Source organism: Tamandua tetradactyla, chromosome 7, assembly GCF_023851605.1.
Source record: "Tamandua tetradactyla isolate mTamTet1 chromosome 7, mTamTet1.pri, whole genome shotgun sequence".
NCBI classification, from domain to species: Eukaryota; Metazoa; Chordata; class Mammalia; order Pilosa; family Myrmecophagidae; genus Tamandua; species Tamandua tetradactyla.
In genome coordinates this window covers 55,022,930-55,048,986 of record NC_135333.1, presented here as the reverse complement: position 1 = coordinate 55,048,986, position 26,057 = coordinate 55,022,930, and the positions used below count along the sequence as shown (strand labels likewise).

Sequence of the window (26,057 nt, the reverse complement as noted above, 5' to 3'; positions counted from 1 at the left end):
AAAAAGAGTCACAATGCATAGTTGGTCTCTTTGGATTTTGGCCACCACATATTCCTCATTTGGGTGTGCTACTCTGGCTCATTTATGGAGTGACCAGAAAAGCTGCTAATTTTGAATGAGGACCTGAACAAAAGGAGGCTCTATGACAGGTCTAGGCTGCTGTACAAGCTGCTCTGCCACTTGGGCCGTATGCTCCAGCAGATCCAATGGTGTTGGAACTGAAAGTGGCAAATAGAAATGCTGTTTGGAGCCTTTGGTAGGCCCCTATGGATGAATCACAATGCAGACCCTTAGGATTTTGAAGCAAAGCCTTACCATCTGCTGCAGATAACTACTCTCCTTTTGAGAAACAGCTTTTGGCCAGCTACTGGGCCTTAGTAGAGACTGGATGCTTAACCATGGGCCACCAAGTTACCATGAGACCTGAGTTGCCTGTCATGAGCTGGGTGTTGTCTGACCCACCAAGCCATAAAGTTGAGCACGCACAACAGCACTCTATTGTAAATGGGCCAGAGCAGATTCTGAAGACCCAAATAAGTTACATGAAGAAGTGGCCCAAATGCCCATGATCTCCACTCCTTCCACATTACCTTCTCTTTCCCAGACTAGAGCTATGGCCTCTTGGGGAGTTCCTTATACTGAATTGACTGAAGAAGAGAAAACTCAGGCCTGGTTTACAGATGGTCCAGCACGATATGCAGCTACCACCTGAAAGTGGACAGCTGCAGCACTACAACCCCTTTCTGAGGTGTTCTTGAAGGACAGTGGTGAGGGGAAATCCTTCCAGTGGGCAGAACTTTGAACAGTGCATCTGGTTGTTCATTTTTCTTGGGAGGAGAACTGGCCAGAGGTGCATTTGTATACTGACTCATGGGCTGTTGCTAATGGTTTGGCTGGATGTTCAGGGACTTGGAAAGACTGTAATTGGAAAATTGGTGACAAAGAGGTCTGGGGAAGAAGTATGTGGATAGACCTTTCTGAGTGGGCTAAAAACATGAAGATATTTGTCTCATGTGAATGCACACCAGAGGATGACTTCAGCAGAGGGAGGTTTTAGTAATCAAGTGGATAAGATGACCTGTTCTGTGGATACTGGTCAGCCCCTTTCCCCAGCAATTCCTGTCATTGCCCAATGGGCTCATGAACAGAGTGGTCATGGGGGTAGGGATGGAGGTTATGCATGGGCTCAGCAACATGGACTTCCACTCACCAAGGCTGACTTAGCTACAGCCACTGCTGAGTGCCCAATCTGCCAGCAGCAGAGACCCACACTTAACCCCCGATATGGCACCATTCCCCGAGGTGGCCAGCCCACTACATGGTGGCAGGTTGATTACATTGGACCACTCCTTTCATGGAAGGGACAACGATTTGTTCTAACTGGAGTAGACACATACTCTGGACATGGGTTTGCTTTCCCTGCACACAATGCTTCTGCCAAACCTACCATCCATGGGCTTTCAGAATGCCTTAGCCTTCATCATGGTATTCCACACAGCATTGCTTCTGATCAAGGAGCACACTTAATAGCAAATGAAGTGCCGGAATGGGCACATGCTCCTGGAATTCTCTGTCTTACCATGTTCCCCATCATCCAGAAGCAGCTGAATTGATAGAATGGTGGAATGGCCTCTTGAAAATTCAATTACGGTGCCAACTAGGTGGCAATACCTTGAAGGGCTGGGGTAATGCTCCCCAGGAAGCAGTATATGCTCTGAATCAGTGTCTGCTGTATGGTGCTGTTTCTTCCATGGCCAGGATCCATGGGTCCAGGAACCAAAGGGTGGATATCAGAGTGGTCCCACACACTATTACCCTTAGTGATCCACTAGGAAAATTTTTGCTTCCTGTTCCTGCAACCCTGAGCTCTGCTGGTTTACAGGTTTTAGTTCCAAAATGGAGTGTGCTTCCTCCAGGAAAAACAACAATGATTCCACTGAACTGGAATCTAAGACTGCCACCTGGTCACTTTGGGTTACTCATGCCCCTGGTTCAACAAGCCAAAAGGGGATTACGTTATTGTCTGGGGTGATTGACCCTGACTATCAGGGGGAAATAGGACTGCAACTACACAATGGAGGTAAAGAAGAGTTTTCTTGGAATATAGGAGATCCCCTAGGGTGTCTTTTAGTACTACCATGCCCTGTGATTAAAATCAATGGAAAACTGCAATGACCCAATCCAGGCAGGACTACCAATGGCTCGGAAAGTTCAGGAATGAAGGTTTGGGTCACCCCACCAGGCAAAGAACCATGGCCAGCTGAAGTGCTTGCTAAGGGTAAAGGGAACATGGAATGGGTAGTGGAAGAAGGTAGTGATAAATATGAACTACGGCCACATGATCAGTTACAGAAATAAGTACTGTAATGCTGTTTTGTTTCTGTTACACTATTTAAGGTGTAAGATATCAGGTTTAAGAATGAATATTACCCAAGGAATTGCACCCCATTCTGGAGAGATTTAATGTGTTTCCAGTTATATACAGGGCAGTTGAGTATTGTTAGGTGAAAAAAATGTGTGTTTTATTGTATGATTTAAGGTGATACATATAGCTGCCAAGTTGACAAGGGGTGGACTGTCATGGTCAGGTTCAAGTATCAACTTGGCCAAGTGGTGGTACCTGTTTGTCTGGTTGAGCGAGTGCTGGCCTGTCTGTTGTAATGAGGACATTTCATAGAATTAAATCATCATCATGGCAGCTGCATCCACAGCTAAGTCCATTTGTAATCAGCCAAAGGGAGTGTCTTCTGCAGTGAGTGATGCTTAATCTAATCACTGGAGGCCTTTTAAGGAGGATTCCAAAGAGACAGACTCTGTCCTTGCTTCAGCTGGTAAGCCTATCCTGTGGAGTTTGCCCAGACCCTCCATCAGAATCGTCGGCTTCACAGCATGTCCTGTGGATTTTGGACTCTGCGTTCCCACGGTCATGTGAGACACTTTTATAAATTTTATATTTGCATGTGTTCCCTGTTGATTATATTTCTCTGGAGAACCCTAACTAATACACTTACTAAGCTTTTTTTATTTGCCTAATAACTTTTGAATTGAACCCAGGTAGTCAGGCATATCCATATAATAATTTCATCTTTTCCTCAATATGTATATCTTTCCTTTATTTTTCTTGCCTTATTTACTTGCCTAGCATTTTCACAATATTAAATAGAAATCACTTCAATGAGAATTTCTCCAGTGTTTCACTATTCAGCATGGTAAAGAATTTTCTTCTATTTATATATAAAATTATAATTATATATGATAATTATTAATTTTAACAAAATATCTTTTTTTTGTATTTGTGCTGGTTTGAATCTAATACATACCCCAGAAAAGCCATGTTTTAATCCTGATCTAATCTTTGGGGGCAACTGTTTCTTTTAATCCTGATTGAACATTGTAGTTGGAATCTTTGATTAGATTATCTCCATGGAGATGTGGCATGCCCAATTGTGGGTGTGAACTTTTGATTAGATGGAAATTTGACTCCATGCATTCAGGTGAAACTTGATTAATTTGTTGGAATCCTTTAAAAGAGGAAACATTTTGGAGAGAATCAGAGCCTTCAGAGAGAGAGAGAAAGAGAGAGAGAGAGAGCTGACAGAAACTTCAGAGCAGAGCTGACACAGATACTGACACTTGGAAAACAGAGACATGGATGTTTGGAGATGTTTGAAGCCCAGTAGACATCACCATGAGATGGGTAGCAAGTCAGACCCAGGAGAGAGCCTAGGGAAGCCAAGAGATAAAGGTGCCTTAATTTGGATACTTTGACTTCTTTAGAACTATAAACTTGTAACTTATTAAATTCCCTTTTTAAAAGCTGTTTCATTTCTGAGTATATTGCATTCCAGCAGCTTGCAAACTAATATAGTATCTATTCATAGAAGAACATTATGAGAAAACAAATCAGAATACAAAATAACATATAAAATAATTATCTCTGTGACATGTTTACTGGATGACTTTTCCCCTCTACTTTCACTTTTTTCTTTAGTGAATCAGTATTATTATGTAAAAAAATCAGATATGTAACGAGCATTTCTTGGGTTATTAAATATTCTTTAAATCCTAATTTTAAATATCACGTGGTTCCATCTTATATATGTACCATAATTTATTCACTACACGGCCTATTAATGGAACATTTAGCCTTGTTTCCTTAATATAAGTAAAGCTGTAGTGAACATTATTACACAGAACTACTTAACACATTACCAGTTCTTTCTTTAGAACAAATTTTCAAAATGATTTTACTAGGGAAAAAAGTATAAATCTGTAAGGCTGGCTAGATACATTTTCCAAATTCCCGTCCTGAAAAGTTATAAATTAACATTACTTTAATCAGTGTCTGAGGACTTGCTTCACTTCAGTTTCAAACATGGGGTGTTTCTTTCTGTTGTTATTCCTTTAGTTTCTCCATCTTTCTAGTGAGTTTCTGATCTGTATCTCCAACTTCCTACCTATTATCTCCAATTGGATGTCCCACATCATACGTATTAACACACATGCCTATATTCACACTTGTGCTCATACTCATATTTGATATGATCAAAATGAAAATCCATAATCATCTCTTCCCAGCGTACTACTTCTGTGTTTCATACATCAGCACCCGTGTATTGCCAAAGCCAAATCCCTTGGCACCCCCCTTGTCTCTTACATGCCCAGCCTACACTATTTCATCACTAAATCCTGTCAACTCTTCTTCCTCAATGGCTTCTGAAAGTGTTTGGCTCTCTCCACTGTGCCACTACCGTTTAGTTCTCTCACCTGGATTAAAGCCATCACCTCCTTCCACGTCTCCCAGACTTTCATCTTGGCCTTTTCCAATTCATTTCTTTTAGAGCAGCTGAAGTGAAATTTCTAAAATGGAAACCTGATCAGTTTGAAATATCCTCTGCTTATGACCAATTTCCCTTAGGATTAATTCTGTCAGGTCTCTTTTGGATCATCCAATCTCAGGTAGTCTTTCAACCACTTGTGATAACATCTCCTTAATGAATTTTTTCCATAATACTCAGTCATTTTACATTGTGTTGCTTATCTATTTGTCTGCCATTTTACAATTCTGGGCTCTCTTTATTGAAATGTAAAGTTCATGAGAGCGAAGACTCAGTCTCTTGGTTATAGCCATACCCCAGACGTAAGCCAGTAGATGCTCATAAGTATTTGTTGAATGTTTGGAATATACTAAACAGTCCCAGCTATTTGCAGCTATTATGATTTAGTTATTTTCTTACTCTCTATAACTCCAGCATCTCTACTCTCTTTTAACTCGGCTTACTATTATCAGCCCTTTAGGACTCAACTTTGAGGTCACATCATTAAGAATCCTTTCCTGATCCCCTTACCCCCAGCCAGGATATTTCCATAGCACCCAGTATCTATTTTTGTCACAGCAATGATCACCCAGTTGTAAATACCTATATGCTTCTCTGTTTCTGTGGTGGATGGTGAGCAACCAGAGTAGAGGATCCACATTATCTGTATCAGTTAATCTCCAGGGCTGGAAAATATATTTGGCTCACCATAGATGCTGTCATGGTCAGGTTTATGTGTCAACGTGACCAGGTGGTGAAACCCATTTGTCTGTTTGGACAGGTGCTGGCTTGTCTGTTGCTATGAGAACATTTCACAGAATTAAATCGTGATCATGTCAGCTGCATCCACAGCTAATTCCATTTGTAATCAGCCAGGAGGCGTGTCTTCTGCAGTTAGTGATGCTTAATCTAATCACTGGAAGCCTTTTAAGGAGGATTCAGAAGAGACAGGCTCTCTTCCTGCTTTGGCCAGCCAGCCTCCCCTGTGGAGTTTGTTCAGACCCTCCATCGGAATTGTCAGCTTCACAGCCTGCCCTGCAGATTTTGGACTCTGCATTCCCATGTTTACATGAGACTGTTTTATAAATTTTATATTTGCAAGTTTTTCCTGTTGATTCTATTTCTCTAGAGAGCCCTAACAAATACAGCCATCATCCAGAGGCAGTTGGATTGATAGAATGGTGGAATGGCCTTTTCAAAATGCAATTATGGTGCCAACTAGGTGGGACTACCTTGAAGGGCTTGGGTAATATTCTCCAGGAAGCTGTGTATGCTCTAATGCAGCATCCATTGTATTAGTGCTATTTCTCCATAGCCAGGATCCATGGGTCCAGGAACGAAGGGGTAGAAATGGGAGTGGTACCACTCACTATTACCTCTAGTGATCCACTAGGAAAATTTTTGCTTCCTGTCCCTGCAACCCTGAGCTCTGCTGGTCTGCAGGTTTTAGTTCTGAAAGGGGGAATGCTTCCACCAGGAGAAACAACAATGATCCCATTGAACTGGAATCTAAGACTGTCACCTGGTCACCTTGGGTTACTCATACCCCTGGTTCAACAAGCCAAAAGCAGATTACATTACTGGCTGGGGTGATTAACCCTGACTATCAGGGAGAATTAGGACTGTAACTACACAATGGAGGGAAAGAAGAGTTTTCCTGGAAGGTAGGAGATCCCCTAAGGCGTCTTTTAGTACTACCATGCCCTGTGATTAAAATCAATGGAAAACTGCAACCACCCAATCCAAGCAGGACTACCAATGGCTCTGAAAGTTCAGGAATGAAGGTTTGGGTCACCCCACCAGGCAAAGAACCATGGCTAGCTGAAGTGCTTGCTGAGGGTAAAGAGAACATCGAATGGGTAGTGGAAGAAGGTAGTGATAAATATGAACTATGACCATGTGATTAGTTACACTAATTACAGTAATTAGTGTAATGCTGTTTTGTTCATGCTATAGTATTTAATTTGTAAGATATCTAAGAATGAATATTATCCAAGGACTTACACTGTATTCTGGAGAGATTTAATGTGTTTCTGGTTGTGTGCAGGACAGTTGAGTATTGTTAGGTGAGTAAAAAAATGTGTCTTTTATTGTTTTTTATTCAGAAATTAGGTATTGTTAAAGTGATGTGTATAGCTGCCAAGTTGACAAGGGGTGGACTGTCATGGTCAGGTTCATGTGTCAACTTGGCCAAGTGGTGGTACCTGTTTGTCTGATTGGGCAAGTGCTGGCCTGTCTGTTGTGATGAGGACATTTCATAGAATTAAATCATATCACGTTAGCTGTATCCACAGCTGATTCCATTTGTAATCAGCCAAGGGGCGTATCTCCTGCAATGAGTGATTTTAATCTAATCACTGGAAGCCTTTTGAGGAGGACTCAGAAGAGACAGCCTCTCTTCCTGCTTTGGCTGCCATGCCGCTCCTGTGGAGCTTGTTCAGACCCTCCTTCAGAATCATTGGCTTCACAGTCTGCCCTGTGGATTTTGGACTCTGCATTCCCACAGTCACGTGAGGCACTTTTATAAATTTTATATTTGCAAGTGTTTCCTGTTAATTCTGTTTCTCTAGAGAACCCTAACTAATACAGATGCCAATTCATATTTACTGGAAAAGTGAACTAATAGAGCATAGCATTTTGTACATCATAAAAATGTCCAGTCTGCATAGCTGAAACAAAAATGGTTAAATTGTGCAGCCTTTTTTCTTTTCACATGGGCAGGCACCAAGAATCAACCCCAGGTCTCCGGCATGGCAGGTGAGAACTCTGCCTGCTGAGCCACCGTTGCCTGTCCGAGACTTCTTTGTTTAAGAAAATATACAGAAATAAAATATTGACAAATAATATTTCAAATGGAAATTGTTACACTAAAAAAAACTGAAATAAATAGACTTTGATTATCTGGAGAATTCCTTGACAATACTGGCTGGCTAAATTATTATGTAACATAACAATTCATGTGATTACTGCTTTTTATGATGAACACTGTATTGATTTATTTCTTCATTTCTCTCCCACGTTCGTCCCCCTCAAAACAAGGAAACCAAGCAAGGATTTTTACAGGGAAATTGGAATGCCCATGTAGGGCTTGACTATTAGAAATATACTTTCTATAGCTAAAATTCTATTGACAACTGTTTTATGCATTTTGATATGTAGTTATTCCTGTAATTTAGTTGCAGCAATTCTCTAGGTCAGGATTTCTGTTTTGGAAACTCCCGGCCTACTGGGCTGGTGAAATTTGGTGTTCTTTAGCCAATGAACTGAATCACATTTGTATTCTTCAGCTTTATTTGAATTCTGCTTTGGGTTGGTCAATCAAACCTTTCTTTGGAGGCAAGCAAGCTTGACCATTTGTGTGACCTTCATGGCAGCATGGAATTATGGTACAAAGGTCTGCATGATAATGAAGATCAATGACAATGGAGGTAAATGACATCTAATAATCATCACTAACGCCATCATTTTATGGGATGGTGTTTAACAAATTTGTTTTACAATTCAGCAGTTAGCATCACTTTGAAGAGTCTTAAGAAAACTGAGACATCCACATGTGCTGTGTCCGTACATCCTTTTGCCCTCATGGGGAAGTCTTTCATCAACCACAGGCTATGGCTGACAAGCGCAGAATAATTAGTGAGCCTTCTCTTGCAACAAAGGAGAACACTTCCTCCCAACAAATATTATTCATCGACAATATATTTTTCAGGAAATTAAAAATGCTACTTGTTTGTGACTTTGTCTGATTTAAGCAGAAATATCAGGGGGAAGGACAGGCAAATAGATTGATAACATCTTTTAAAATAATAATTGCAGTCATCAAAGTTAACATATATGGACAGGTTAGTATATTAGAAGCCATTAAAAAAAACAAACAAACAGCTGTTTGGCTGTAGGGAATTTCATTCTCGGGCTGAATCCAAAGATACATGTTGGTATTTATTCAGTAATCAATCAGAAAGAAAAGACCTCGAATTTTAGTTGGAAGTTTTTATTTTTATCCTTTCCCTTCCTCCTGGTCTTTAAACCTGCTCTGAGGAGAGCTATACATGCCAGGCTAGTGCTCATCAAAAGCGAGCAATCACAGCTAAATCAGCATGCAAAATGCCACTCAACCTTGGGCCTTTATTAAAATTTGCTGGGACTCAATTTGAGATAGCGATCATTCTTATTAAAAAGCAAAATGTAAGATAGTTTTTTTATATAAATCTCTGGATGGAATGGAATTGTTAATCAGCATAGGCTGATGTGATTTCTCTGTTGCAAATCCTGCCGAGGGCTCAGAAGTGGCACATTACCATAATTCGTAGGCTAGAGCTGGCAGCTTGAAAAAGACCTGCAAGAATCTTTAAAATGCTTAAGCAAAGCTGCAAGTCACTGGCAAACAACACACTGAGAGCTGCTACTGGTGTTTCTCCTGTTACCTAACCAAGTTTTGGCCTCTTCCTCCTCGCTGGCTTGTTGCTCCATGCTCCCCTTGTGTACGTTGCTGGGCGTTGTTTATCAACCACGTCCCGCCTGGCATTTCTGCACGTAAAATCCATCCATTTGCTGTGCTCTCGGTTCTCTGTGGAGGTTGATGGAAAGAGCTGGCCTTTTTCTTTTAGTACAGAAAGTGGAGCCAATCAGTTAACCACATGCACTTAATGCATTGTTTGTCTGCCCCAACCATAGCCTTCCTCCCTGGGATTTTTGTACTTAAAACAAATAGAGAAGCTTCCAAAAGATATAGAGCTCTCCTTGGATGCATAATTGCCTGTTTATTCACTGCCTATTTTTCACCTCGGGGACATATTGTCTGGTTTGGGGACCAACACTTGAATTGAGTAAAGTCAGAAACTTACATCATTTTTCCCCCCACTGAGGGAGAGTTAAATTCTCTCCTTCACTGATGAACTCTGGGCATATCCACTAGGAGATTTATCAGCACAAACTGAAATGAAGATGATGGTAAGAATGATCAGCAAAGGATGCCAGCTCTGTGGGAACTAAAGGCAATCTGACCTAAGTGAAGATTCTGCGTTCGTGTACATATAGAAAACAATGCATACACTTTACAGAAAGCCCAAAAAGCTTGGCCATTTGTAAGCCAAATCATTATAAAATATATATCGGCTTAAGAGACTCAAGAAAAGAAGAGCTCAGCTTCCTGGGATGCAGAGGTGTCCTTGGAATGGAAGGATTTCCTCTCTATCCTTCGGACTGTAGATTAGAGCCCAGAGGTTTTCATTTTAATACTAAACTACCAAAAGAGGACTAGTTCCTAAAAGAGCTCTGTATGGGCTCTTACTAGAAATTGACCATTTCATAGAGTGTGCGTAAATGTACATATATCGATTGAATGAGCAGCGGGTTTTAATGAATAACATTTGCTTTTCTTTCATGGAAACTGAATTGTGTCACCCTGATTACATTCCTCAGCTTTACTCCAGAGCTCATTAGCCTTTGGTGTGGCAGGGAGAAGTATAAAGTTCTGTTAGAAAACCTGAATTAGTTCAAGTTTGCACAGACATCAGTTAAATGTGTTGGGCATTTATCAACTAGTGGCCGGGAATCCCAGTGGGTAGATTTTTAACTGCAACGCATTTAAAATGGAAACAAAATTAAACGAGACCCATAGAGATCCATCTGAGTCTGACTCAAGCAGCTTTTTCTACCTGATGTCTCCTTTTGACATCCCATCTGAATTGCTCATTAAATACAGAGAGCTGGGAACGCTTTTCTAGTTTAAAAAACGGCAATCAGATCAAATAGATTAGATGACTTGTGTATTTGTAAAGTCCAAAAACACATCCCTAAGGTGTTGTCTCTGAGCATGGCAAGCGGTCAGCAGGGGTGGGGGCTGGGGCTCCAGGTATGCGCGGAGCCTGTCCCCCAAACTCTTTTCCCTCCAAAATGACTGTGATTGCTCAGCATTCCACGGGCACAGCTGGGCTTCACGTTCCCATTTGCAGCAGATGCTTCAGCTGAAACGCTGGTAGTATTTGTCAGCCTGGAAGTGTCTTGAGGCTGCTACTGAGAGATACAAGGAGGCAACTGATAAGAAGAGCATCAGAAGGGCAGTTAATTGCCTCCAGGCTCTCGGTGCCCAGAATATTTAAAATCTATGGGATTAAAGGCAGATTAAAAACTGTGGAAGCAGGGGCCCAATAGCGCTGAAAGATCACAATCAGCAAGGGTAATGGCAGAGAAAAAATGAATGTGGCAAATAAAATGACAGATAGGAAATTCAGATCCGCTTCTAATGCTCGAAGTTCCATCTTGTAAGCACAATTCATCTACGTGTAAATCATTTTTTGGCTTCAAGCTTATCAGCCAATCGGTGAATTAAAAATGCTCTTTCCTTGGAGGATTAAAGAGGTTGATTGAAGTCAGTGTGAAAACTGGCTAATAAGTCTGGAAATGTCAGGAGGGGGCTTCGGAGGAACTCGGTGTACTTTTTTTCTCCCTGCATCTCTCTCTCTCACTGCTAAGAAACAAGTTAGCAGAGCTCTGGAGTTCTGCTACTTTGAGAAATGCTTTTGTGTTTTCTGTGGGTAACAGGAGTGCCAGGCCGGAGTGTTTGGATTTCCAAGATGATTAGGAATATTTCCAATTGAGATATGCACATTGGAAAATAGGAATGAAAACAATTGTTACTTATAGAACTCATTCACCAAAGGGAAGGTATTATAAGTAAGTGGTCTCCTGTAAGTTTGGGTTAAGTGTCTGCTTCTACTTATAACTCTGTGATAAGGAATATTTGAATCTGACATCATCGGTATAATCCAGAAATTGATGTTTAACTGAGCTCCTCGATTAAATATACTATACTATAAAGTGTTAGGGAAAAAATACTCCCAGTACCTTATTTCTCAAAGCAACTGAAATGCTAGAGATAGAATTGTATTTGTTGTACCGGAGAATTATTTTCTAAGGCATCTGTGGTTTTCAATTATCCAACCATCCACAGTTTGATTGAAGTTTTTCTTGGAAGTGGTACTGGTAAGGAAGCCCACATGTTGGTTCTGGGCTTCAGCATTGTTTCAACAACTCAAGAGGGCAGGGTGGCTCAGGAGCCTGCAGGACACTCGAAAGGCAGGCTGCGCCCTATCTATTCAGAGAACTGCCTCGTCTAGCAGGGAAAGGCACCTAAAGAAGAACCAAATGGAAACAGCTTGCAGGAGAAGTTTCTTTACATTTCAGTTTTTAATCCTCATCTACACCAGATATTGGGTGCTTACTCTATGCTAACCATTGTACTACATGCTTTATGTAAAATTTCTAGATTCTGCCCACAACATTGCAAAATAGGTTTTATTACCTCTGTTTTATAGAAAAGGTAGCTGAGACTCAGCAAAGTTAAGCAATTTGGGAAAGTGACCCAGGAAGAAAAGGGAGATGGGGTCTAAGTGTGAGATTGGTGGGAAGAGTCCATTAGGTACTTTTGTTTTGAAAGTGTGCATTTGGTTGGCCATAGGTAAAATTCCATGGTAAACTATCTTTGCGCTCCGACATTGGCCCTGGATGAGTATTGGAGAGCTCTTGCCTGGAACTAATGGCTCAACTCTAATTTGTCTGGCCCGTGGAAATCTTATCCTTACACTCCCTACTCCTTACACTTGTGATTTGAAAATTGGCCAATGCAACTATGAGCAAATAGAAAGAATAATGAGAGGAACAGATATTTTTCCTTCTCAATTCCTTGCCTGCATTTTTGCTTCTTTACTACTTGGCAAAAACTCTGATAATTAAGGATAATTAATCGTTTTTAGATATCATTTTGTATTTTCTTCTGATCTTAAAAGCTACAAATATTTGTTATTGAACATTTGGAAAATTCATAAAAATACGTTAAATAAACTGAGAACCTGCAATCTTGTGATGTAGGGATAAAAACTCTTAACATTTTTGGAATTTTGTTATTTATTGTCATATACATATATGTCTGTTTTATTTTTAGTAAACTAGGAATTAAATTTTATGCCATATTGCTACTTAATTTTTCATATTCTCTATCATGTGTATTTTCTGCTAATATTCTTCAGCAATATATACTTTAATTGTTGGTACATAATTCATTGTGTGGGTGAACTATTTTTTATTGAATTAATTGCTATTAATGGACTTTTTTTCCTCTTTCCATTTTTTAATAAAATGCAAATGATCAGCTTTTTATATAAAGCATTAAATACTCTTTAATAAGGTCTTTTTTGGCTAAGTTATTCATATTCATGGAAATTTAGAAAATGCGGCTAAGGCAAAAAATAAAAAATAAAAAGAATCAGTCATACTTTCCAGTGCTGAGACATAACCTTTAACATTCATTATCTATTCTTCTAACCTTTTTCTATAGATATTGTGTGCAAATGTAGGCTTTATAAAAGTGGGATCCTTGGGTTTGTGATCGATTCTCCATGCTGATATCAGTAAATTCTTAGTATTTATGTTTGCTATGTACTATTATTCTAAGTGAATAGGCTAATTTATTTAGTTCCCTCAATAGTCCCATGAGGTAGGTATTGTTATTATTCCCATTTTCTAGAGGGGGAAACTGAGGCACAGAAAATATAGGAAGTGACAGAGCTAGGATTCGCGCCCCCACCCCTCAACGTAACCCTTTCATAATCTGGGATTGTACAATAAATTCAGGCTCGGAGAATATACAATATGCTCAGAGCAGAATCTGGAAATGGGACCCTGACAGCAATAGAATTCTCAGCTTCACTTGGATTTCTGGGCAGATATTTTTATTTTCCTGCTTAGAAGAACCACTTTGGTCTTCCCTCCTGGCTCCCTAAGTAGAGCATTTTTTGTCCTCCCCCCTAAAATTTACCTGCCCTGTGTTTCATTTCCTCAAGGCCCTGTTCTGCTAATCTGATAAACTAATCTGTGCTAATGCGATAATGGGCTAATGTGTAGCCCCTCTGGGGTAAAAGCATATTTGCATGTTAAAGGGGGCTTTCTGGAGACTTCTCTAATGCAGAAGTACTTGGGAGGCTGGAAAGACAGATATTTTGGAACAGGGGATTTTTTTTGTTTTGTTTTTGGCCCTTGAAATAGCACCATTTAACTGACAAATCCCTGAAAGTCTGGCCCTCGTATACACAAATAAAAGATTATATTAACACATAAAGCTCCCTTTAAGATAGCACTCTGGAGTTGCAACTCTTTGAATGGTTTCTGCATTGCTAAATCTTATTTTAATAAAAGAAACCAGGAAGTGTTTCCAAAGAATAGAAGTGGTATCCTAAGAGTAAGAGGGTATTTTTTTCCCCATTTAGGCATGTTAACAAAAGGTTCAAAGTTGAAAAAGATGAAGTGGGCCATCTTACGGAATGCAAAAGGTATTTTGGAACCTAAGACTATGAAAACAAACAAACACATCAACAAACCTAAGATTTTCTTAAAGAACGGAACCTAGAAAATAAATAGTCCAGATTCATCTATGTCTTCAGTGCTTGTGAAAGATTCATAATGGTTATTCCTGTTTGGCAATTTATAAATAAGAGCTACTCCTTGTTCAGACAAATAGGGAATATTTCTCTACAATGATGGATTTGGTCATTTTAGACCTTAGATAAGATTGGCAAGAAAGAAGCACCAGGAAAAATTTAAGCTGAACTCCAGTTCCCTTAGCTTCCTTTCAATTGCACATTGGAAGAGCAACTGTTGGAAAGGTTCTGGACATTATATAAAATGAACAACATTGCAGAATGTCCTAGTAAATAGTTTTCCCAGCAACCCCCATTTCACTTTACATTTGTCTTTACTTATAACTGTAGGTAGAAGGACAGGAATTGCCAGGGACAAGAATCCTTTTGCATTGCATTACAAAGATCTTAGTATCTTAGGAATTTTCCATTTATTATTATTATTATTCTTTTTGCTTTCAGGTAAGGTAGCTTCTGCAACCCGCTCCTCCTGGGAACAAGCTCAGCATTTGTTTCGTTTAGCCCTGAGAAAAATGCCTCAACACATACTCGTTCTCTGAGAATGGGGAAGTCAGCATCCAAAATACGAACTTGGTCCAAAAGTTCATTTTATGGAGATGGCGCCACATTCTGCAATTACAAGGGGGGAAAAACCCACTTATCCCACTCAAATATTTATATATATATACCTGAAAATAAGGATATATTCCCAAAGAACATCATAATGATTTTGTACCTGCCCATCAAATTCAAACAGTGGGGCTGCTATGCTGCTCGTATGATGAAGACAGATATCTGGTTTATCTGCCACATGGCTTAAACTTAGTCGTACATGAACCATGATATGAGTTTCTCACTACCATAAGCTCCTGAAGGAAAAGATTCTTTTCTCTTAGCCAAATCAGAGAGGCTATTACCACCTCTTTGCTTGCTTGTCTCAGCCAACATGAAGAATTTCAGGTGCTGAGAAGTCTTCCATGTGCTCCGTCCTCTCCTTGCCGTGTTGTCTGGTCTGATGTCCTGTGGTCCCAGGAAAGGCTTTGATGATGGGAATTTAGCAGCTGCTTGCTGCATCTGAGTTCCCAGACGGCTGTGCACCACCCGTCTTTGCCTTTTTTTTTTTTTTTACTTGCAAAATGGAAATCTCTCTAAGCTCTCTCATCTTTGACATTGCTGTGGAAAAACAGTTTTAGTGATAAGATGAATGGAGCAGAATGGTAGTGTGGGATATGTGTCAGGGATATATTTTTGACCCCATATTTTAAAACTTTGGATGCAGCAGACATATCTAAGTAAAGTTGTGCCTTACCTGCTAAAAAGGAAGATTAATATCCAATAAATTACTTCCCTGACTCCTCAGTCCTGAATGTTCAATTCTTAATGCACAATACTATATACTCCTTCAAGGGAAATCAATTCATCTTCTTATTCTACTTTTTCTCTCTTTTTGTTTTTCTGATTAATGTGTTTTTATTTTTCACAAATTTCTCAAATATCCTTGCATATCATCAATTTTTAAGTTTATTTAATATTAGAATTCTTTCTTTTCACTAAAGTTGCATAATTTTCCTCTCCTCTCTGAATATTTAAAAGAAGAATGGGATAAGGGATTATCCCTTTTTTTTTTTAGGGATTATCTTTTGAGAATTATTTGGATCCTGTCCTTTCTGGAGGCAGTAGAATTAAGTTGACCTTTAAATGTCTACCTTGGAAATAAATTTCTCAAAACGCATAATCTGAGATAAACGAGGAAGAGCAAAATCTTTGCTGAAATATGCCACAATTCACATAGTAGGTACTTAGTCAAAAGACAAAAGGAACTTGGTTAAAAAATTGTAACCTGACCAAAATTGGAGGCATTTCATTTTTTTCCTTTTCATATGCCCTCCTACATTAAGGAAGCAGTAGTAAATACATTTAGGGTTGAATAATAGTATGGATTACTTCCTAATTTGGACCTTACTTTGTGATCCTAGGGTATAAATTATGGTTTTTTGTTGTTGTTGTTGCTGTTTGAGAACTTGTGGGTTTAGAGCAATCATGCATAAAATATAGAATTCCATACACTACCTTACTATTAATAGTGTGGCACATTTGTCACAACCGATGAAAGCACATTTTATAATTGTCCTATTAACCACAGTGCATAGTTAAACATAGGGTTCATTGTTTGTGTTTTGCAGTTCCATAGATTTTTTTTTTTTTTTTTAGTTTTTATTTTGGCACTGTATATACAACCTAAAAGTTACCCTTTTATTCACATTCAGATATATATATATATTTCAGTGCTGTTAATTACATTCACAGGATATTGCATCTCCACTATCCATTATCAGAACATTTCCATCATTTCAAATAGGAATCCTGCACATTTTAAGCCTTAATTTCTTATTCTCTATCCCTTTTCCTGGCAATCTTTATTCTAGATTCTGACTCTATGAGTTTGTTTATTCTAATTATTTCATATAAGTAAGATCCATACAATATTTGTCCTTTTGTGTCTGGCTTATTTCACTCAACATGATGTCTTCAGGAGTCATCCATGTTGTGGGATGCACCAGGACTTCATTCTTTTTACCACCGAATATTATCCCATTGCGTGTATATACCACATTTTGTTTATCCATTCATCAATTGGTGGATGCTTGGATTGAAGCCATGACATCTGAATTTGAGGTTCAGTTTTTCATCTTAGTTTTGTTGAGGGGATTTAATGAGATGTTGGATTAAAGTCTCTGGCATATAGTAGATGCTTAGCAAACACGGATGCCTTTCATCTACTTTCCCTTTCTTACACTGGTGCCTCTGATGAGGGTTTCTGATACTGTAACAACAATGTTAACCTTCTACAGCTTTACTAGGTCATCTCCTAAGCACTTTATATATTCTATTAGCTCATTTAATCCTCATAATGACCCTATGGAATAAAGAATATTATTACCTTGGTTTTATAGAGGAAAGAAATAAAGCACAGAGAAGTTAAATACCCAGACTAGGAAGTGGAGAGAAGCTATAGATTCAGACCTTGGCTATCTGGCTGTGGAAGTTCCACTTTTGACTGGACTCAGATCTCCAGCACAGCCAGACTTGGAGTCACAGAAGTCCTTAGAAAAATCTCATCCAGTATACCCAGACTGTTTTGAACACACGTAGGATTCATGGTAAAATAAGTTTGGGAAAAACAGATTAAACAATGAAATTGACTTTAAAAAATTTAAGTGAATTATATTTTTACACATTCCACAGTCACCAAGCATATATGAATCTACCAAACATACACAAAATACATAAATAAACATAAATCAGTTTACTTGTAAAACTTTATTAGAATGTATCAATGCTAATGTCTCTTGCATATATTTAAGAATGGGTGTGTGTGTGGGAAATAAAACTTTTTAAAGGACCACTTATTAACAGTTCTGAGGTACACAGTTTAGTACATGTGGATATAATCCAACTCTCTTGAATTATGAATGGGGAAATGGATGTCCCCAGATAGGAAGGAACTTGCTCAATGGCACAGAGTTAATTGGTGAAGGAAGTGGAACAAGAGTCACATCTAATGCTCTTGCTACTAAACCAGGTAATGGTGTCATAAAAACCACAATATTATTTTTTCCAGTGCTCCTGCCTAATTCATTCACTGCATTCAATAGGAGTGACGTGGTTTTACATGAAATATTTAAAATATCTTATATTTTAAAAATGTTACTTTTATATGCATAACTAATGTAGTCCGTGGTGGCATTATATTTCTCTTACTTTTACGTCTGAGCCTGCACATGGAGACAGCAACCTTAGGATACTGATTCTTGATTAATTATTGTATTAGTCAGGTTCCTCCAGAGAAATATAACTAACAGGATATACATATAGGTATGTGTGTGTGTGTGTGTGTTTCTCTCTGTGTGTATGTACAAATAAGTATTTATTAAGAGATTTATTATAAGGAATTGGCTCATATGATTGTGGGGGCTGACAAGTCTGAACTCTGTCATAGGGCAGGCTGCAAGCTGGAAACTGATAAAGGTGAAATCCTTAGAATTCCCCAGGGGAAGCTGGCTGACTGGAAATTGGAGCAAGAGCAAACGCTGAAGTTGAGATAGACATTCTTCTTCTGACCTCTGAAACCCCTAGTTCTTGCTTTAAGATCTCTGACTGATTGAATGAGATTACACACATTGCAGATTGTTGTTGACTGTAGATGCACCCAACTGATTATAGATGCAAATCTCACTTATGAAATACCTTCATATTAACAAGCAGACCAGTATTTGACCAACCAACTGGGCATTACAACCTAGCCAAGTTGAAACATAAAATTAACTATCACAGGTATGCCACTTTAAAGTGCTTGACTGTTCCATCTGTAAGGTACTCTTCAGATAAGTGGGTCATATGTATAAAACAGCTTTAAAACACAATTCCAAAAATCTTTCAAATATTTTGAACTCAACAGAGATTTGAACATTGAATTTGAGTTATTTGACAAATACAGGGTGCCATGTAAATGGTAAAAGGTGAATTCTAGGGAGGGAGCAGCTTTAGTTAAAATGGGCAGGTCAAATATGAGTGATGTTCATGGAATTATGGTGGCTTCCTCATTTTGTGAATTCGCCCTCTGAAGTACTTAAAAAATGGGCCTGTATTTGTACCAGTTGCCACCATGATCCTGTTAGTAATTGAGGGGAAAAAAGAATCATTTCAAGGGAAGATGTAATGAAGCCAACTACTGCTCCAATGTACTTTAGTTGCCTGTGAAGACAGAACTTTTGGTTGTGTTTGTTGCCATTGGAATCCACTGAAGTGTCCTTAAGAGTAAGGCAAAGTTGTGACAAGAAACTCAAAGCTTAAATATTAAAGGAGTCTGTGTTATCCTTCTAATTTTAGAAGACCAAATACTCCAATTAAAATTTTATTTAGTAATCAATTAATTGAAAACATTTGCAAACAAATGATAGTGATTACTTGGGGAGAGAATCTGAATAGGTAATTGGCTGTCCCCCCTTTTTTCTCCTATAATCACAGTGGATTTACAGATGTTTCACTGCAGCGCCAGTGGGTCACTGGTTTTGTAACTGCCTGCAAGCAAGGGCCTTGAGCAGCCTGCTTAAAATGATATATTTGATATGCAAATGAAAAGGCAGAAAATGGAGCTGGCTGATAAGACTCAAGACCAATTTCAAGTGAGGGTCACTGTGGGGGTTGGGGTGGGGACAATGATCAAATTCATGAATTAGACATCTGTTTACCCTTCTTTTGTCAAAACTAAATATTTATTAATAAAACCAAGGAAGGCAAATTAGCACAGCAAAACCTTGGATCAGAGTTACTGGGACTGGGTTGAAGGGTGGGGGTGGGGACATAAGGAAAGAAAAAGAAACTGGGATTTACAGTTTATTTTAATATTTGTCAAATTCTATCTAAATGATCTGTTAGCTAAATCAAAAAACAGAAACTTCACGGAGCAAAATTCCAGTTAATCAGCTCAAAATAATATTTTGGTATTTTTTTTCCTTTCCTTGTAGTAATGATGAATATAAATATCTGGAAAACAGTGACAGAAAATTTGTAGCAAATGTTTAGATATAACTATTTTCAACTCACCAACTCTCATAAGAATATATATATACAAATTACAATTAGCATTAACCACAAGAATGGCTAATATGGTGAAATGACTATGAAGATTTCCTTAGTTTTACCGCTTGGGGAATTTCTTAATTATCCAGTCTGGAGTTTCAAGAATTTGTTACCTTGTCCAGTGTCTGTCAACTTATAGTTTTTAGTGAGAAGTTTCATAGATGCATTTTTGCAAAGCCAGCCTGCTGATATATATACTGCTGGGTGAGAAAGACTTTACATTTTCATCAGGGACATTTAGAAGAAAGTTCACAATCATTTCACATCCTCACCTTTTCCAGTCATCACTGCATTTCTTCTGCTGTTGGCCAGTCCCCTTGTTTTTCTGTATAATAACTTTATTTTAATTTTTTGCTATTTCTTGCTGCTTACTTACAGCCTCTTTTTTTTTTTTTTTTTTGTATTCTTGCTCACATGGGCAGGTCCCTCATGTTTTATTTTCTCAACAGTAAAATCAGCATTAAATCTGTGATTCTCAACATTGGCTCCACATTTAGAATCATCTGAAGAGCTTGAAACAAAAAGAGACAATATTCCCATCCCCAGAAATTCTTATTTGATTAGTTTGGGGATTACTAGGCACTGGTATTCTAAAAAATCTCTCAGCAGATTCACAGGAATTAAAAGGAAAATCTGGGATTGAACACCACTGGATTTCTGAAGGCTGGCTGCTTGAAGTGTCACAGATGATTCTAGGTCTTGAACCATGCTTCTGAAGTACAGTTATGTATTTATATAATATTTAAAATTATTTATCTTCATTTCTTGGTAACAAATGCTAAATTGTGCTTGATCCCAGATAGTTCCTTTATTCAACTCTAAGACTAAATCTCTGTAATTCCCCCAAACATCACTGCTTGTATAATTATAAGATACAATTTTAAAGAAAATTCAAATTGTTTTCCAGAGTACTGGAAGTTCTGACTCGGCTTCAGTTTATTTCCCATGTTACAGGATCCCAGGGAGAAAAGGATTTGGGTAATTGAGGCCAGAGAAGAAATAGTAGAAAACAGAGAAATTGGCCTGGTTATAAACTGTTGGGAAAAAATAATATTTACACATGAGAACTCTCCAACATGAGGAAATGTGGAAGCAGCACATTTAGTACCCACGGTAGAGGTCCACTGTGTCCCTGGGATCTCAGGAGAAGAGTGTACAACTTGGTGCAGACTTCCAGAGGGCCAGTTGAGAGAGCAGGGGGACACGATGGAAAGGCCCTTTAATATGCTCTTTTATACACTGATGAGTGCACTGGGTAATCTAGAAGAAGGACTCCAAATTAAAATTGAAAACATGACTTCTTTTAGACTCTTATCAGATCTTGGTATGAATGAGAGCCAGTGTTTTCATTTTTTCATAACTAACAGACAAATGTGATAAAAAAAAAAAAGAGAGACAAGAAAAGGAGAGTTATACCCAAGTCAACATCTAAATGCTGATCTTTTTTGACTTAGATGTAGTTTTGCATGGGGCCTGGGACTGGAGTTGAAATGAGCATTCCTAGTTAGGGACCGTGGGTCATCCCCAAGAAATGGGCTTCCAAAGTTAATGTAAGAGGGTGGACCATGGTGGCTCAGCAGGTAGAGTTCTTGCCTGCCATGCCAGAGACCCGGGAATTTGCAAAAAAAAAAAAAAAAAAGTTAACCTCAGAGACTCTGTGGCTGGGGGCTCAATATGTAAGAATGCAGAGGGGAATATGTTCCCCGGAGCCTAAGAGGTACAATTGGAAGAAGCCATCAGGATTCTCTTGCTCATTATCTGTTTAGCAACAACTTTCCACTTATCATACTTTCCAGACAGTGGTCTTAATACACAACTCAATAATATGATCCTTATTTGGTGGATGATAAACCTGAGAAGTGAACAGTTCAAACGACTTTGGGTTGTGAGACAACTGAGAGCTGCCCTTTTAGAAAGCACCCTGGGGATTTTGAATCCCAGTCTAAACTATAAAAGCCTCACACATTTCCATAGAGTTGCCTGGAAACTTTACATATAGAGTAAAGTTAAATTTTATACCCCTGCCCCTGCCCCTCACAGCCCCTCCCCCATTCCCACCCTTCTCCCTCCTTCCTCTCCCCACAGCTCCTGAAGAAAATTCCCATAGGAGAGATTAAGTTGCTGGCAAAATCACAGTGAAGGTGTTTATCTAAAATACCTGAATGCATTATCCAAGTTCATTGCCCTGCCGAATACCAGCTCACCTTTTACACCAACTGAAGTTTGACACAGTTAAGAAGAAAAAGCCTTAAAGTTGCCGTTGGAGAGCTCCCTGACCTCAAGTTTGATACAAACAAACTTGGTACATTTTCTAGACCCACAGGAGGGTTAGGGGTAAGTTTGCTTTGCCCTGCCCCTTCCCTTTCCTGCCCCCTTGTGAAATCACACCACAGATTCTGGGTTGATGTGGGAATATATGCCTCTTATATGACGTAAGATTTCTTCTAAATGGATTTTAGGCCCAGAGCTCTTCTCTCCAGTCAGACCATCCTGATGTGGAAGCCGGCAAATGACCTGTGAATGGGACAAACTTCACTCCTTTGCCCCATTTTCCTGGGATAGAAACACTACTTTTGGAGCTAGAGGATTTCTTCTCTTATCTTCCTTTTTTCGGCATTGAGAAGGTAATGCAATTCTGGGTCTTGCAGGGCCATCATCAGCTATACAGTTATGTTAACTCAGTGCCCCTGGTGCTGGAGAAGACTTAGAAGAGCCCCTATTGGTCCTCATCTGTATGAGTATGTCTCCGTGCCTTGCAGGGCATCTTGGGCTCAATCTCTCTTCTGGCTTGGCCTGCAGAGGAGCTAGGGATGGTCACCAAAACCTCCTCAGAACCAGAGGGACTGCATCCAGCAGTACAGTTAGACACAATAATTGCTTCCTGTAAGGCTATGTGTGTTATTTCTTTGATGCTTTGAATTATTTTGGAGAAACATTAAAGACTGATGGATTAAGGAACCGGCATTTGCTAGACGTTGGTAAACAATGTGTCTACATGTTCGGAAGATGGTGGGATGGAGCAAGTAAGAAAATCTGTCAAGGGTTCATATTCAGTAAGAGTGAGAGGAAGGCTGGCTAAAGTTATCAGAAAAGTGCCCATTTCCTTTCCATAAAACCTCCCACTTTCCCCCAGGACTAGAAGAAAGTAAGAATGCAGCGTTCTCAGTTGTACCTTCCTGGTAATTCAAATGTTTATTGTTCATTATGCAATATTTTTCTATACGGTGCCTTGAGGTCTTCAGAGGATTTCCACTCTAAAGACTGAATGAATAATAACACATTTTAAAATGCAAGTCTAATTTGGAATGGAAAAGGCATTAAAGCTAGAATGTGGCAAATAAAAAACACAACTAGAGAAAGTAAGCCTCATGTGAAGAGGGAGTATGTGGTTACTTACTTCAACTTGAGGGGCTTCACTGATCAACGATATCACTCTCCTTCATGGAATTGTGTAGAAATTCCCCTATTAGAGATTCATCTGGCTTAGGTTTGGCATAGTGGAAAACACATAAGCTGTAGAGTGAGAGTCAAACACACTTGGGCTAGAATCCTGAAGCTGCCATTTATTAGCTATGTGACCCTATGGAGTTTATTTAACCTCCAAAAAAGATTGTAATGAGGATCAAGTGAGAAATCTATGTGAAAAAGCCCAACAGCTCCTGTCACACGGGGGGTGACAATGTGTCCCACCATTTCCACCAGGAGGAGGGCAGTTGTCTCTGCAATGTTTTAAATTCCCAGCGTTCAAGAGGCAGAGGCATATAAGACACATAGCTTTTTCTTGGTCTGGAATGGTCCTGGATTGTTAAATTGCTTTCCTTCTGATTGTGGAGGGCTGGCTAGGGTAATATAAAAACATCAGCTGCTGGTGGTGGGAGAGCAGTGAAGGGAAGGAAAGTAAGGGATGCATTGGGCATAAGCCAGTAGGACTCGTCTGAGTCAAAATGCATAAGGAATGGATCTTCCTGGAAAACAACTACTTATATTGTTTTCTTTTGGAAAAGAAGGGGTCTTATCACTTTAAAATCCTATGGTGTTGGGTGCGTGGGTGGTTCAGTGGTAGAGTGCTCCCCTTCCATGCGGGAGACCTGGGTTCGATTTCCAGGCCATGCACTGCAGTCCTTCACCCCCCCCCCCCGAAAAAAAAAATCCTATGGAGTTACTTCTAAGAGGGTTTGCTGTCACAGGTTGCTTTATGAACTGTAGAGAGAAAAATGAAATTATACATTTTTATTAAACCTGATGGCTTTGGTAAGTAAGAAATTAAAATTGATCCTATTCCATTATGATCAAATCAAACTTGATTGAAAATTGAAGAGGTCTAATGTGTGACAGGTTTAAATAAATGTTCAAAATGCCTTGTAGACATTTAAAGCAAAAGCTGCTATTTTCTTGGCATTGAGATGGCAAATTGAATCACCTTGATCTTGTCTACTTCAACCTCTTATGAAAGCATAGTCTCAGGTTGCTGTGTATCAATACTATTGATTTGTATAGCAACTTTTCTATTCTCAAGGCCATGCTGCTTGTTTAAGTAACAGCTTCAGCCTTGATTAAGTCTTTTAGAATCTTGAACTGTAACGCCTGAGCCTGGCTGCTTAAAGTAAAACAGATCTCTGTGGCTATGGCACCCTCAAAGTCTGAGCTCTGCCATGATTAATTTGGTTTGCAAGAGAAAATTTAAGGATTTAGTACTTTACTGTGGGGTATCTACCACCATCAGCATTAATGTTCAACAGAGGTGCTAGTGTAGAAGTGACCAGGGAGTGACCACGTCTGTGCCTCCTACACTGGTGGAATCTTCACTTTCAGTGTGACTGTTACCTTGTGCAACAACTCAGAGCTGGGCCACGGGAAGTTGTGCGTGGGAGGGCTTGCCCTCCCCTGGAGAAGACTAGGTCTAACTCTACCCGGAAAAGCGTCCAGCACTTGTTCTGACTATCTCTGTGCTGCAAGGAAAGGAAAAGAGACATTGGCATGGAAAGATGGGATAATGAGTTTCCCACTTTACAGCCAGAGAAGGAAATGGAATCAAGGGGAAGTTCTCTAATGACATCACAGGCAGCTCCTTTCCTTATCATCTTAGAGCATTTCCACTCAGCTCTCTTCTTCATGCCTCAAATTGCATTTTGAATAAGATACTTGATATCTTGATTTTCTGGGCCAATAAAACGTCAAGATGATTCTCTTTTGGCCATAGGTGCTTAGCTCCTGGGTTTTCCATCTCATCATCACATTTCATTTCAGGTATTTAATTCAGGACTGACTCAGTTAAAAGTATCAATTACCTAGGGGAATTTCCTAAAGCCCTTTTGGGTTCTTTAATTCCAGGGTTGGCCAGGAATGAATTTATTTATCTAGGAATGTTAAATAGAGAAGCTTAGTATATTAAGTGACGGACATCAGAAGGAGTGTACTTTGAGATTATCAGCTGTTTATTATAATCAGTAGGTAATGAGAGAAACTTGAAAGGTCTCAAGGAAGATTTTCTTGCGGATTTTCCTTCTCATCTTCGCATGCAGGTCGAGCAACACTGCCTTGTGTAGCTCAATTCCCAGTGTTCTGAATTCTTTTTCCCAGGGTGAACACTAGGCGAAAGTGTCTCTCCCTTGATTTAGAGAATCCAGACTTTCTTTTCTAGATTCTTTTCCTGTGTGTGGGCCCAAGTATCATATCCTTCCTTTCTTCCTGTATTTAAACATTGGGGCAAGAGTTAGATGGTCAATGTATTAGCAGTGGTGGACTGTTCCAGAGATATTTTTATTTTAATAGGGAACCAAGTATTGAGCCAAAGGAATGATTTCTTAATGGTATAATTTTAGGCATTAACAAATGAACTGGGAGGATAGATTTGGCCGTTGGGCCAGCTAGCTGTCTCTGAAACCACTCCAAATCTATTTGTTAAGCCAACCTTAAATTCAAATAAAAGTTTTTGCAAAAATTATGCTTGGTTAAAAAATTATAGTGAGGTTTTATTTAGTGGCTTGTAGTTGTAGTGACTGGAAAGCCATAGTTTCCAGGTCAGATTTTATTTTAAATGGTCAATCTCATTTTCCCCCTAGAGAATCCAGGAAATTCCAACTTTAAAAAATCATAGTGAAATTAACTCAATTGCAAAGCATTATAATAGAACTGTACCCTAGAAACATGAGTCCCTTGTCAGATCATGTTTTCCAACGAGGGA

At 39.2% G+C, this 26,057-nt stretch overlaps 1 protein-coding gene across 3 annotated transcripts in view; it reads left to right on the top strand.

The window, feature by feature from the left end:
* The window catches only part of LOC143689673 (uncharacterized), a 208,152-nt gene extending 185,658 nt beyond the window's left edge, over window positions 1-22,494 (top strand). For all 3 annotated transcript variants that reach the window (XR_013178880.1, XR_013178878.1, XR_013178882.1), the window contains 2 exons: window positions 21,959-22,207; window positions 22,333-22,494. The gene's annotated coding sequence lies outside the window, so the exon portion shown is untranslated. The remainder of the gene's footprint in view (window positions 1-21,958; window positions 22,208-22,332) is intronic.
* The last annotated feature ends 3,563 nt before the right edge of the window (window positions 22,495-26,057 follow it).